We start from the raw sequence: 15,077 nt of genomic DNA, 5'->3' as shown, positions 1-15,077 counted from the left end.
ATATTAAAGCAAATTTAGAAAATGTGGGAACATGGGTAGGGTTGAGAACTTCCTGTTTGTGAATTTCACCACATTCTGGTTCCTGGTGGCTATCATGAATTCTGCTGACATCAGATACTGAGACTGAAAACAGGATTTTGAACATTAAGTCTTTTGTGGAATTCTGCAGTTTAAATTATCCTCCTCCGCTTTTTAACTAGAAAGCACTTCAAGATGTGTGCATGTTTTTCACTTATGAAGCAGTGAGACCACTATTATACTCTAATCTGTCATGTGCTCATTGGCTAAGCTTTTGTTGAAGCTTTTGTCCTGCAACTACTGCATTACAGTTTCAGCAACACCCCCTATGGTCACATTTGAAAACACGTGTCACCAATCTGTTGTGTGTGATTCTTTGTAGCACCACACCCTTGGCTTGCCTGTTTGAAGTGGATCAGAAATGGCAATTTCATTAGAGAAGTTTTTAGTGTTTCCGGAGCTACAGCGCCACTTCCTGGCAACCGATGGGGTCGGATAAGTGCGGCTGATGTGTTTTGTCTGGCTTGTGGATTCAAGCTTGGTCGCAGATCTCTTGGTACTATTAGCTTGCTTTGCTTGAAGTACAAAGCAGTTATGTTAGGCTGTGCTGCCTTTTCTTATCGCTACCTCCCAAACATTTTGGCTACACCAGGCAAAAATCCTTGCGAATGGCAGCGTGACCTAATCATCTAATTTCCTAAAGTTAGCACCATGTGACCGACCAACCCGCTATCCCTAAAAAGAAAAAATGTCAATGAGACCTCCTGACCTTGAAATAATTGGCCGTACAGAACCGGCCTTGTGGGTTTATGTTGTAATAAGTCTGTCAGAATTCCTTTGGGCTACATGGTAGATTACACAAGAACACAAGCTGCCTTTTGAGTGTTTTCCTGCTCTTATCACGTATTTTCATCCAGAGCCCTTAGTGATTAAGGCAAGTGGTGACTTTCACCAAAAATAGGCTTTCTGCTCCAGCTCCTGCAAATTTCTAATTGCACACATGGAAATGAATGATTATACCCAACAGCTATGCAGGTTTTGTCGAAAACAAACTAAAGAGAGAAATGTTGTGTTAGTCCAAAATAATGACTCGGTGACCTCAGGTGAAATTATGACGCTGCTGTACAGTTGAGGGAGAGGCTTCCAGCAGGAAACCGTGAGCAAATTAGAAACTGGGGTTGGGTTTGTATTATGGAATGAACAGAAACTGCAAACCAGTATGGTGTGGTATCTGGGAGAGTGTTGCAATGCTGCCAGACTAGCACAAAGGATGTAGATTGAAGGAGTGTTGGGGATAGTCAAAGCATTAATTAAATTTCTCAGTAGGTTTGAGGTTTATGACATAACAGTGAAGAATACAACTGTTGAATCAAAGTGAATCTAAGTCTTGTACACAACTGTGTCAACTGAAGAATGAAGGTTTGTGTGCTTTGGTATTTCATTGATTTAATTCAGTTTTTTTCAACATAAGTCACTCCAGTGCACTGATAGATGTTACCCCACTGAGTGTGGTCTGCTGGTGGTTTCTTCCTGGAACCAAAAAAAAAAAAATGCTGCCATTTTTCCATACCACTGTTGCTAATCATCATCCATGGATTGTCTAAGGTCTAGATTAGTGTTCCCCAAATTGTGGCATCCTGGTGGGTCGTGAAGCTACTTCAGGTGGGCCATGCATAGTCATTAAAAATAATTAAGTGTTCTTTCATTTTTCTGTTTTGTAATAAAATAAAATTTGTAATAATAATAAAATTACCAAGGGTTATTGGATTATTTTAAAAAGACAATCAACTGAAAGCAACAAAGTTGTTTGATGTAAATTGGGAGTCTTAATTTATCCTCATGCTTGTATTCAGTGGCCCATCCCATTAACACGACAGTGTATCTTCATTGATCATTGGAGAACTATATATGGAAATCTTATTGGTCTTAGTGTGCCAATCAATGTTGTGATTAAAGTTTTGGTTGGACTGTAAAAACATTTTCACATTTCAATGTGGGTTTTGGCACTCTTGAGTCTGGCAATGGCAGGTCTACACATTACGGTACTTTTATACAGTGTTTTATGGTAAAAATATTATGGCACTGTATGAATGAATTTAATTTGAGAGAAAAATCTAAAACTGCCAAAATTTAGCAATGGTGGAAAAAAATTCCAATATAAATCAATCTTGGTCTATACTGATAAAATCCAAAACAGAAATAATAAGTCCATTTGCTAATTAAAAATGACATAAAAGAACATAGAGTGTCTGCAAACAGAAATGCTCTGCAGCCTGCTGACATCTTTTTCAGCTTAGGAACACAGTCTTACGAAAGCTGGAAATCACAGATCCAATGAATCAGCCTTAATTGCATTGAGACATGAGGAGTGCCATGTTGGGAAAACATAATGAAGTCTGTCCTTCAACAGGAATAAATTGTTGGGCTTAGCTGTTCATGTCTGACATTTTTGACACCGCGCAAATCCAGCTTCATCAAATTCATAATTATTGTACATAACTCAAAATCATCACACGTCTACTTTGTATGTCAGACATCAGTTGATTTCTGTAAAATGAATAATTCAAAATGCCATGCAATTAAACCCATGAAAGGAATTTGTCCTGAATGAATTAGTTTTTCAGTCATTCATTGGCAGCTGTAGTTCAGCTGGTGGCACATTTTGTCTGTTGACTGTAGGGTTAATGATTTCTGCAGAGTGTCAGTGTCCTTGGGAAAGACTACAAACCGCAAAACTGCTCAACCATCTACCCCATATGAATTAGGATTTTTATTATTACTATTATTGGCACAAAACTCAAAATCATGTGTTTAGTTTCCATTTCAAGGCAGATCAGAGCAAAAAATTCCACACTTATGTGGTTGTGGGATCAAATTTATTTTGAAAGCACTAACCGGTGGAACCGGTACACGCTGAGATCATGCTAATGAAAACGCATTAACCCAACAGCCCGCGGTGTTGTCCCATTCCCTACAAAGGCAGGATGGGCTAATTAGTCATCATTAGTCACATATGAGGGTGGAACCTTTTTCCTGAATATCCGTGCAACCTTTCCAAGACGCAGTAAAACACGTTGGTGTATCGGCACCTCCCGCTGTGGGACATACTTTGAAGCAAAACATGATATTTGAATTGTATCCTGAAATTGGACTCTTAATTCAGAACAACAATTAACAGTAATATGTACAGTTTAGATCAGGGGTAGGCAACCTGTTCCAGAAAGAGCCATGAGTGTGCAGGTTTTCTTTGCAGCCACTGACTCCACCAGGTGATTTCACTGATTAACTGATTCCATCTGCTCAAAGTGATATTAATCAGTAAAATCACCTGGTGGAGTCAGTGGCTGCAAAGAAACCCTGCACCCTCATGGCTCTTTCTGGAACAGGTTGCCTACCCCTGGTTTAGATGCAAATATCTCTTGCATCAATCCCTTTTTTGCTGTTTTGTTGTTTTTTTTGGGTTGTTGTTCCTCACCCAGCAATTCTTTCTGAAGGTCTTCCTGACTTGCAGTACTACAACCCAACCCATTAATCCATCTGGGATTAAATGGCAGACCCCTGTTAGAACAAAACATACCTCTATTCCATTTGGGAAACCCCCCCCCCCCCCCCCCCCCCAAACCCCCAGTACCTTCTCTTTCTGAGTCAGGAAGCCTTTCCATGGCTATATCAGGAATCAAAGCTGTTGCTCTTCAACAACCAACTTGTGCATCATCGGTGGGTCGGGGGAGTCTGGTTGCTTTGAAGTTTACACAAATTGTGGCATTTTGAAAAGGTTTTCTGGATGAAGCTCAATCTCAGCGATAGGAAGACACAAAGAAAAAAAAAAAGGTCAAATGTTTCAAATGTTTCTTGGCAACAAATTGACCTTGTGCTGTCAAACGCTCAGTAAAATGTTCCCTGTTGCCAAGGGTTTGTTACTCCCCTGACACTCATTCAGGTCAAAAGGGGGGCAGTTTCAGATCACAGGAAAGCATTACAAATGCGGCTTCAAGGTCAGGGGGGGTCATTTTGTTCTCCAAAAAGGGGTTCGTCGATTGGTACATAGTATTTGAAGGGGATTTACAAGATTGTGTGGTCAAGATGTATTTTGAAGAATTCTATGAAGGAATTTCATAATTTGAGTTTTGTTGCATCAAGCAAGGCATTGCAAGATCTGGAGTATTTATTTTATACGTATTTATAGTTCGTTCATCAATCTTCAGTACTATGGCCGTTGTGTCGCCGGGTCATCTCGTGTTCCCAGAACCTCTGCAGTCTCTCATAAACAGCCATCCTTCATGGGAATGAGATTTGATCCTCTGGGGGAACAAATGATAATTGCCCCCGTTTTTTTCCCTGTGAGGCAGGACATTCTCACAGTCTTCTCAAAGCATGGCAAATGTTATTTTAGAGTTTGCAGTGAATTTAGCTCTGAAGCTGTAATGTACCAGTCCACCACCCTGGGTCTTGCTTGGATGGTTTGGTGGTTGAACATTCCTTGGTGTGATCAATGCGGTCCTTATCTGAGTTGCTGTCAACTGGTTTATATGTTGACCCTACGGCCCAGTATAACCAAAATAACCTTTTTTTTTTTTTTTTTTACAGTATTATGCCATTACACACTTCTGTGGACACATTACTGCAGGGTTGTCTTTCACTCCACATATCCACAATTAATGCCCAATCTTGACTTTGTGTAGTATGTGCTAAAGTGCCTAGTGCAAGTACATTTGGGGTGTGTCCAACTGTAATTTGCTGTTTTCAAGGTATAAAAGGGCTTTTATTTGGTAATTTATTCATAGCTGCGTTTTAGGCAAAACATGAATTATGCCAATTTGTTTGTCATCTGCTACTCCCTGGAAGAGAGCGTGCACTTGAACCTGGGGCATTGTTATTTAGAATGTGATCAGAAGGTAGGTTTGACGAAGGTCTTTGGAAATTTTTGTAGACATGCACCTGCTTTGCAATATGTTGTTTCGTCCTCCAGTTACTCTTCAAGAATGCATTTTGCACATTGGGGGACTTTCCTCTTGAGGCACAGTTTTATTTCTACACCACTGCACCACTTTTTGGACTCTAGCCCAATATAGACAAGAATTATTGGTAATTCCAATGATAAGAAGAGGCTTATGCTCTTGACTTAATGTCCGAAGAGCTCGTTGCATATATGCTGTAGTTAGGAGACACTTGAACAGCAACAAAATAACAGAGTAGATGGAGGAGTTCTATGTTTACATCAAACAGCAAGACACATGGATGATTTCAGCTCACAGGAAACTCAGGTAGTCACTTTCTTTGATATGATTCCTCTCTGGAGACTTGCTATAGTATGCAATGCCACAAGTTGAAAAAAATGGTTCCACTATGGGCATCACCTTTTACCTTTTCTTGTGCTTGCATGTTTGACCACCCACAGTGGTGAGATAGAATTGAAAACATCCATACAGCCATCTTAAACCATGATCATTTCTTTCCTTCGACCTACAGACAGGACCCATGCATTTTCAAAACTCTGCCATTTCATTCAACTGGACACATCCCTAGCCGTTACACCTTTAACATGATTTCCACTGATGTAGTAGTTCTACTGCTTTTGGTTTTGGGCCAAACCTCAAAAGTTCCCACCGTAGCTCCAAAAAAAAATGTTGGAGAACCTTAAGGATTTTTTGTAATTCCTTGGATGAAGATACAACCTGGTTAGCTTTCTTTGGCTGTTTCTTTCATATCCATTACACTCAATGAAAACAAAAGCTAATTTCTGATAAAGCAGGATGTGATGACAGTGTAATTTTGGAAGGCTTGTATTACCGCCTGACCCCGGCTACCTGAATGTTTGCATGCAAAAGCGAAGCGGGTTTGGAAGAACAGTTGGGTCGAGTTTCACCTCGACACACGTTGACTTATAAATCATGCAGTGTTCGGAGTTGGAATTTTAATACAAGGTGTATTCTTCCAAAATATTTCCCTTGGGCAGATGGCTATCAAGGAATGTTTGAACATATTTAAAGTAAATTCTGTGATATTGTTGCATTCCACAGTCAAGGCTTTTGAACCTTAGAACCCAGCTATGTGTAATTGGTGTCGGGATGGTTGGATGACTGTATGACTATGCATATTTTTTGTCATTTTGACATCAGGTGCTTGGAGCAGTTTTTGCAGACATTCCTCAGCATAGTAAAAATAGCAGTTTGAGATGCAGAAAGACCTTCTTGTTGTACTTACTTTGCCCTCAGTTACATTAATCCAGACACTCAGCAGTTGGAAAAATAACACCCTGCTTTTGTCGTAACTTGTCTCTGATTACTGCAGCATTTGGCATCCCAGCCCCCACGTACGAGTGCGCACCCTGTGGGGATAGCCACCTGTTTCGATCAACTCCTGGGATTCCTCATTGGTCTAACAGACTGCTCTTGTGCTGAAAGGGAGGTGAAGCCTCTTAGCAGGCTGTTACTGATCGGACTCCAGGGACGTCTGCTGGGTGGGAGGAACTATACGGCGCTCTACTGTACATGAGCATGTTTGCTATCCAAATGCACTTTTGGCAAGCTTGAAGCTTTATTTTTGGATGCAAAATGTGTCTGTGACATGATGTTTCACTGTACAGACATACCCAAACTGATGATATTGACTGTATTGTGGATTTTAAAGTTTATTCTAGAGTTTTGCTGCCAAATCATATTCGGCATAATTTGGCCTTGATTTTGCTGATGTGTTTCAAGTGGCCACCAAAAGCTGCAGTAAAGTTAGGGCATGTTTTACTGCCACTACGAGGCATAGTCCACTTATTAGATGTCGCTTCGATGAATTGTGGTTCATTGTCAATCCAACGTGAGGCAAAATTATGTAAAACTAGGTGCCAGTTCGCCTGACAAGTTCTTTTGCGTGGTTGACTTAAAATGCAATTTCCACAAAGTGTAGCCTGCTACTATTTACACTCACAATTATTACAACATGGCGCATTTTATGCTCATTGTGGCACCTGTTTGTGTTAAAATAATCACTTAAGCATTAGCAGCTAGCATGAGCGCACATGCTATATGCATATGCTAGCATCAACATCTGTTAGGTCAGCTGTGGATAATACTGCCTTCAACACCCCCTGAAGTTCGAAGATTCTGACCTCTAGCTTCTTGAATGCTACATCAGGCCGGAATTTTCACTCGGAAACTCCCAAGGAAATAGCGCAGCACGAGGTATCCGAGTTGACGTCGCACCCATGGCAGCCATGTTTGTGACTAGTGGGACAACAGTGTTACTAATGTTGAAAATGCATCTTTAAAATTATTTTTTGAAGTAGACATTACTGCAGTATATAATATATTCACATTTTATGTACAATTAGTTAAGCTACCAGCACCACACATCAGCAAAAACGTCTGACAGTTTCATTTAGCCCAAAAGATAATGTTAGCTTAGCTCAACTATGATTGTCCAAGTAGTGATCCATATTCTCGCCAAGCTAATCTCATGAATTCACTTTTTCTGGAAAAACGTTTGTTGTTGTTGTTGTTTTTTTTTTTTTTTTTTTATGCCGAGTCTTTCCAAGCTTCTGAGGTTCTGAGCACAGCATAATTTGCAGTAAATCTACTATGGGTTGCATATTTTTTAACAGGTCTGTCAGTAGTAAAATGTGCTTTGTCAACATAACGTGGTAGAAATTTTGGGAAAACTTTAATCAATGTTTGAAGCGGCTTATGCAAACATTAGTTCCTGTCTCCTCCATCCTCCAGCTGTTTCCACACACAGCTGGATTCTATGACCCTTCTTCACCAGTGATTTTGTGAATATAAACACCCACGCAATTTGGCTCCTGTGGAAGTGGGTGGAGCATGACGTCAGCTGTAAAGTACACAGTATAACTGTTTGTGGACACTGATAACTGTGTTGAGCCTGCTGGCAGTGGTGTTTATAATTGAGGATTATCTTTTGGATAAACTGTGTGCCTTGTCGCTGACAGCTCGTCTGCTTATGCAGATAACTGGACGTTACGCTCCAGATTAAATTGAGAGCTGCAGCCACGCAGATTACAAGGAGGATTTTCTGGCATTTGTTCTTCCCTCATTTAACTTTGAATCACCAAAATAAAGCCTTTGCAAAACTGTAAAACAGCATTCAAATTTGCCATCACTAATTTGCAATACCAATGAAAGGTTCTTATGCTATCCCCAGGCGCACATTCTATCCATTCTTTAATTTTGGTTCAACATCAACATTTTGTTGTATATTTACTCCCATTTTTGGCCATGAAGTGAGCTTTGTTTCTCCCTGTGGTTGTAATCTTAACTTGCTTGCCGCTGGTCACTTGAAGGCGCTACACCCAACAGGTGTTAGATTTGTCTATTGGATATTACATAGGTAAAACAAAGTTACTAACCACTGTCTAATAAATTAACGCTTATTATGTGCTCTTGTTATCTGGTAAATTACAATTTGATATCTTTTTTTTTTTTAACTATTACCTATACATTATGGGTGGGATATGTTAACCCATTGGTCTACATTTTTTGCTGTAAAAGCGCTATGACTACAAGGAAAATGTAGGCATAACTGTGGAAAACATTTTTCAAACATGACACTATTATTTTAAACTCTGAAACAGGGTTCCTTTTCAATTTCATATATTCTATAATAAGAATGTTTGCGCTTTTGAATTTGACGGATGAATTAGAAAAGTGTTGGTAATGTACTCTGACATTGCCGCGACAAGCCCATGTTTTATGATGATCAGATTTTTTCTTTTATCTCTGTATCTTGGCACGCAGTGGGACATAGCCAGGATTCCACTACAGCCCACTTTATGAAAACAGTGGGAGGAGAGACTGTAAGGCTTCTTAAAACAATCTCTCTTCTTCATTCTTAAGATGGCATTTTTGCAGTGCTGTTGTTGTTGGGCATTTGCAGTATAATAAGGACCTTGCCCCATACAGAGAAATGGTTGTGTTGTTTACATATGTATAATCCTTACACGTAAATGCAGGTTTTTTTCCCACTAATTATTATTTCAGTTATTCCTGTTAACTCATCTTCTTATTTTTAATGTCTGTTTGAAGTTTAGCAGACATTTTCCCAGATTTTCATCTTAACAAGAAATAAATATATCATCAACATACAGCACAAATGTAATTTCTTGCGATCTCTTCCAGTATTCATATGCATTATCTACAATATTGCAGTTGATGCTAGTGGAGCGCCACATGTAACGTATGCACACCAAAGTTGTATTTTCCAAACTGTGCAAAGAATATTATGGGAATTGTTGAATTTCTGGCTTAGACAATACACTGATTCTTTCATTGTTGCTTTGACAAGGGGTGTTTAATGTCAAAGAGCCATAATACTGAAAACACGAATCGTAGATTATGCTAACTATAGTCAATGCTAATAGCATTACAGTAAAGCAAGAGGTTCGGAGCATTGAGTGTTGTTAGCATTTCCTGAATAATGTCCAGTGTAATTTGTTGAGAACTTATATTCCCATGTTTCCTATTGGTAATAATATATTTTAATTTCAATTCATCACAACAACTTGATCACAACACTCATGAACAAGATCCAAAGATACTGAAACTCCTCCACCTGGGGCAATAACACTCATCTGACCCAGATGGGTCAATCCACCCTTTTCCAACAGCAATGAACTTTTGGTACTGGAACTTTTGAACCTTTTTTGGAGAAAATGAGACTCCTCTGTTGAGTACCTGGACTAACACTCGTAGACAGGGTGAGATACTCGATTATCGAAAGGAGCCAGTTTGTGGTTCGTGCATTCGGTGAGGATGCCCCCTGGTCATTTCCCTAGGGAGGTCTTCCAGGCAAGTCCAACTGCAAGGAGGCCCCAGGGAAGACCCAAGACACTTATTTTCCAGCTGTCTTGGGAACACATTGGGATCCCCTGGGAAGAGTTACGGAACTTGGCCGAGGAGAGGGAAGTGTGGGGCTACCCAGATAAGAGGCAGAAAAACAAAATGAACAACCCTTCCTCCACCTTTGCAGTTTTCCAGTTAATACTCTAGTTTATTTTTTTTACTTAATTTGTAATTTTTTTTTCAGCATTTGCAAAAAATGCCTTCTGTTATTTTCCTTAAAATTATACCTTAAACTATTTTAACTTGTGTAAAGTGAGTGAGCTTGATGTGTCAATATAAAAATGAAAACATATTTTTAATGACCATAGATCCATATCTTTTTTTTTTCCAGCTTTGCTTTGCAAAGTTGACTTTATTACTTTAACAGCAACAAAAAACTTGAGCCAGTGATGACATTTGTTGAAGAAATCATTAAATAAGCCCTCTAAGCAGAGCAGCATTTTAGACTCTGTTAATCAGTCTTCATTGTTATAACAATGATGAATTGCGACGCCACTGCTGTTTGATTTGCCTGTGGGAAAACAGCTCGGCAGAGCAACGCATCAGGAATGCTTGAATCCATTCTGCTCTTGTGTAGTCAGGTTTGTGCAAGTTTCATGGATTATTATGATTATTTTCCATAAATACCCGCCAGCTTCGATGACAGAAATGCTGGTTAGTCTGGTGAAGTGACGCACAGACAGATTCTCAGACCAACATCGAATCGATCTGCATGTGTCAAACACCTTGAAGTGGTTCCGAGTACCTGTGGGTCGTTTACTGCCCAGTAGAGTTCAACATGTACACAAAGAAGCTCAGAAAGTGCAATAACTTTGTATTTCAGGACATTTAAGATGGAAAAATGGGACTCCGGAAACCTCTGGGGAGAAAAAAAAAAAAAACAATCAAAATTTCAATCCCTGCCAACCCGTGTTCCGCATGTTCAAAATCTTTTCCCCTCAGGCGTCTTTGTGGATCCAAACCAGACTGAAACATGTATGTATGCTTGCAGAACATGACGTATCGTCACTGTTATTTCTTCCGACTGCTAAGTTGATAGTTGGAAAAAGAGGAAAACATGTTTTCAGGGATCCATTGGTCCTGCTTATAGTGACAGAAGGTCAGAGCAAAGCTTCCTCCTGATTCTTCTTCATCCATCAGTCAACGTTTATTTAAAATTTCCTCCTTCTTAGGTTCTTTTTGGATCCATATGGATCTTCTATCATGTAAACTATGCCATTGGTCTGCAAAATAATGGTGCAAACTAGTGATGTCAAGATCACAGTGCAAGGTCAGTATATTCACCTAATGCAAATTGAAACCGGTGAAAATTGTCAAATGTTAACAACTGCTGAATAAGTGGTGATGGACCTATAGTTACCTTTGAACATGAATAGGAGGCCATCGATGAGCTTTCCAAATCTGGCATTAGATTTGACCTTGAAGGTCAAAATCAAGATCTCTGAAGATTTTCTCACCTACAATAGCTTAACCTAAAAGTTAGCTTTCCTGCTAACTGAAAAGATAAGTGAGAAAACACTATAATGATACTACTGAAACTTTTAGCCAAAGCTCCCGCTAAACACTAGCTTTCATGATATACAACCCCTGGCAAAAATTATGGAATCACCGGCCTCGGACGATGTTCATTCAGTTGTGTAATTTTGTAGAAAAAAAGCAGATCACAGACATGACACAAAACTAAAGTCATTTCAAATGGCAACTTTCTGGCTTTAAGAAACACTATAAGAAATCAGGAAAAAAAATTGTGGCAGTCAGTAACGGTTACTTTTTTAGACCAAGCAGAGGGAAAAAAAAAAAATATGGAATCACTCAATTCTGAGGAAAAATTATGGAATCATGAAAAACAAAAGAACACCAACACATCACTAGTATTTTGTTGCACCACCTCTGGTTTTTATTACAGCTTGCAGTCTGAGGCATGGACTTAATGAGTGACAAACAGTACTCTTCATCGATCTGGCTCCAACTTTCTCTGATTGCTGTTGCCAGATCAGCTTTGCAGGTTGGAGCCTTGAACCATTTTCTTCAACTTCCACCAAAGATTTTCAATTGGATTAAGATCCGGACTATTTGCAGGCCATGACATTGACCCTATGTGTCTTTTTGCAAGGAATGTTTTCACAGTTTTTGCTCTATGGCAAGATGCATTATCATCTTGAAAAATAATTTCATCATTCCCAAACATCCTTTCAATTGATGGGTTAAGAAAAGTGTCCAAAATATCAACGTAAACTTGTGCATTTATTGATGATGTAATGACAGCCATCTCCTCAGTGCCTTTACCTGACATGCAGCCCCATATCATCAATGACTGTGGAAATTTACATGTTCTCTTCAGGCATTGGAACGGCACCAAACAAAAGTTCCAGCATCATCACCTTGCCCAATGCAGATTCGAGATTCATCACTGAATATGACTTTCATCCAGTCATCCACAGTCCACGATTGCTTTTCCTTAGCCCATTGTAACCTTGTTTTTTTTCTGTTTAGGTGTTAATGATGGCTTTCATTTAGATTTTCTGTATGTAAATCCCATTGCCTTTAGGCGGTTTCTTACAGTTCGGTCACAGACGTTGACTCCAGTTTCCTCCCATTCGTTCCTCATTTGTTTTGTTGTGCATTTTCGATTTTTGAGACATATTGCTTTAAGTTTTCTGTCTTGACGCTTTGATGTCTTCCTTGGTCTACCAGTATGTTTGCCTTTAACAACCTTCCCATGTTGTTTGTATTTGGTCCAGAGTTTAGACACAGCTGACTGTGAACAACCAACATCTTTTGCAACATTGCGTGATGATTTACCTTCTTTTAAGAGTTTGATAATCCTCTCCTTGTGTTCAATTGACATCTCTCGTGTTGGAGCCATGATTCATGTCAGTCCACTTGGTGCAACAGCTCTCCAAGGTGTGATCACTCCTTTTTAGATGCAGTCTAACGAGCAGATCTGATTTGATGCAGGTGTTAGTTTTGGGGATGAAAATTTACAGGGTGATTCCATAATTTTTTCCTCAGAATTGAGTGAGTCCATATTTTTTTCCTTCTGCTTGGTCTAAAAAAGTAACCGTTACTGACTGCCACAATTTTTTTTTCTTGATTTCTTATAGTGTTTCTTAAAGCCAGAAAGTTGCCATTTGAAGTGACTTTAGTTTTGTGTCATGTCTGTGATCTGCTTTTTTCTACTAAATTAAACAACTGAATGAACATCCTCCGAGGCCGGTGATTCCATAATTTTTGCCAAGGGTTGTAATATAAATTTAACCTTGGTGACAAGCTTAGCTATGTACAATTGATTCTGAGTAGAGCCGCTGCTTCTTCGCATTGAGCCAGTTGAGGTGATTTGAGCACCAGGTGAGGATGCCCCAGGTTATCTCCCAAGGGAGGTCTTCCAAGCATGTCCATATGGGAGGAGGCCCAAGGGAAGGCCCAGGACATGCAGGTGGGATTATATTTCCCAGTGCACTTGGGAATGCCTCAGGATTCACCAGGAAAAGTTACAGGACTTGGCCAATGATAGAGAAGAGTAAGAGGAGCAACTTGGTCTGCTGCCACCATGACCATGACCCAGATAAGCAGTAAAAAATGAATAAATGAATGAATAAATAGCCTTGGCTTTTCTTAATATACTTTTTTTGGCTCTGAAAACCTGAAAAACAGGCCAAAAGAGCTGAAATTGTAATATATTGAAGCCTAAACATGAAGGTTCTCAAAAACTTAAAGATGGCAAGATGAGATGATGATCAAGAACACATATGATTAGATGAGCAAGTGAAATAAAACAGTTTCCATTCATCATTTTTTCAGCAATACAGAAACTATTGAATGAATGACATTAAAAATACATGTTGAAAATTATATTAATAATCAAACATTCTGTTTTTATTTCTTAGTCCTCCAACTCCTCAAGGTGATATTTGTTGCCTTCACGCAAAGTGTTGATTTTGCGCCAACAGAAATGAACATGAATGATTTTTGGGTTTACAACCAATTTATGCTATTAAAATTTATTTTAGAAATGATGCTAGCTGACTTAAAGTTAGTAGAATTAAATTTGATGGACACTAACTGGTCTGTTAATGGCTTTCAGAGTGAGCTGAAAAGCTAATTCACAAAGAAAAAAGTTAGTGTTGCTACTTAGCAGTTAGCTGGTTAGCTTAACTGTGCCCACCACTGCTAATACACTATTATCCCTTTGGTCAATCCAAGAGGGACAGGGTCCATTAGTTTGAGTGGAACAGGTACTTAAAAAAAATCCGCTTTTACCAGATAAACACAGATAATCTGTCTTTGATAATAAAGTTGTAATTTCTTGTGTCTCAGCAGCTCTTTCTGTCTGACAGGTTAGCTTGTTTCTTTATCTGATTTTACAATTAGAAGTGGACTGTGAGCATGTCTGAAGAATGTGTTTTGGGGAAAATACAAGCATCTGTGAACTCTGGAAAAGAGAGTCAGAAATATGCAGCAGAACCAAAGGTTTTAACGCGCCCCTAAATCAGTCGGACAGCAGGAGGGTACGATCACCTGGCCGGGGACGTGTAAACACGTTTTAAAGTACTGCTGAGGCCTGTGTTCAGCAGGATGTGGTCTAGTTTACCCCCTTTACTTTCATAAATCAGACAAAAAACATCAGTTTGTTCTATTTAAATGCAGCAGCAGAATCACTGTCATAAAAAAAGGATATTTATTTCCCCCCAAAGGCAGAACCACTTAATTACTGCTGTTGCTAACAAAAATATTTTTGAAAGTGACCTCTTTTAAAGTAAAGACCAGGTTTCTGTGAAGGCTTTCAGTTGTCCAGGTGGTTTCCGTAGTAGACAAGCTTGAATCTTCGACTGGACTGGGTTGCTTGACAAGAGGATGTTTCGCTTCAAATCGCTGAAGCTTCCTCAGCTAAAATTCTTGCTCTGGTAGTTTTACTTCTGTCTTGACTCTTGTAGAGAAGAATGACAGAAGCCACAAAAGCTGGAATTTTAAACCTAACCAGACCCCTCCAACCGAGAGGCAGACTGCTATTGGCTAGTGACTAAACAATTGCTTTAATTAGCACCTATTGTGCTCTAGTTAGCACCCTCCTAATGACAGGGTAGCTGTCCCTCCTAACGATGGGACTGATGCCTCTCCTGACAGCTCTCCTGACGAGTGTCCCGATGACGTGAATGACTCATTACCATGAACAAAAGACTGAAACTGCTTTGACTTGAGTACTCCATTGTA

The 15,077-nt window shown here is 39.5% G+C and overlaps 1 long non-coding RNA gene across 1 annotated transcript; it reads left to right on the top strand.

Moving 5' to 3' along the window:
- The first annotated feature begins 1,739 nt into the window (after positions 1-1,739).
- On the top strand, positions 1,740-7,416 carry LOC117505170. Its single transcript, XR_004559039.1, has 3 exons — positions 1,740-1,752; positions 2,316-2,322; positions 7,298-7,416. It is a non-coding gene; the product is annotated as an uncharacterized LOC117505170 (long non-coding RNA).
- Positions 7,417-15,077: the final 7,661 nt, after the last annotated feature.

Source organism: Thalassophryne amazonica, chromosome 23, assembly GCF_902500255.1.
Source record: "Thalassophryne amazonica chromosome 23, fThaAma1.1, whole genome shotgun sequence".
Taxonomy (NCBI): domain Eukaryota; kingdom Metazoa; phylum Chordata; class Actinopteri; order Batrachoidiformes; family Batrachoididae; genus Thalassophryne; species Thalassophryne amazonica.
Note: the sequence above shows the minus strand (reverse complement) of the source record. Positions and strands in the feature narration are given on the sequence as shown.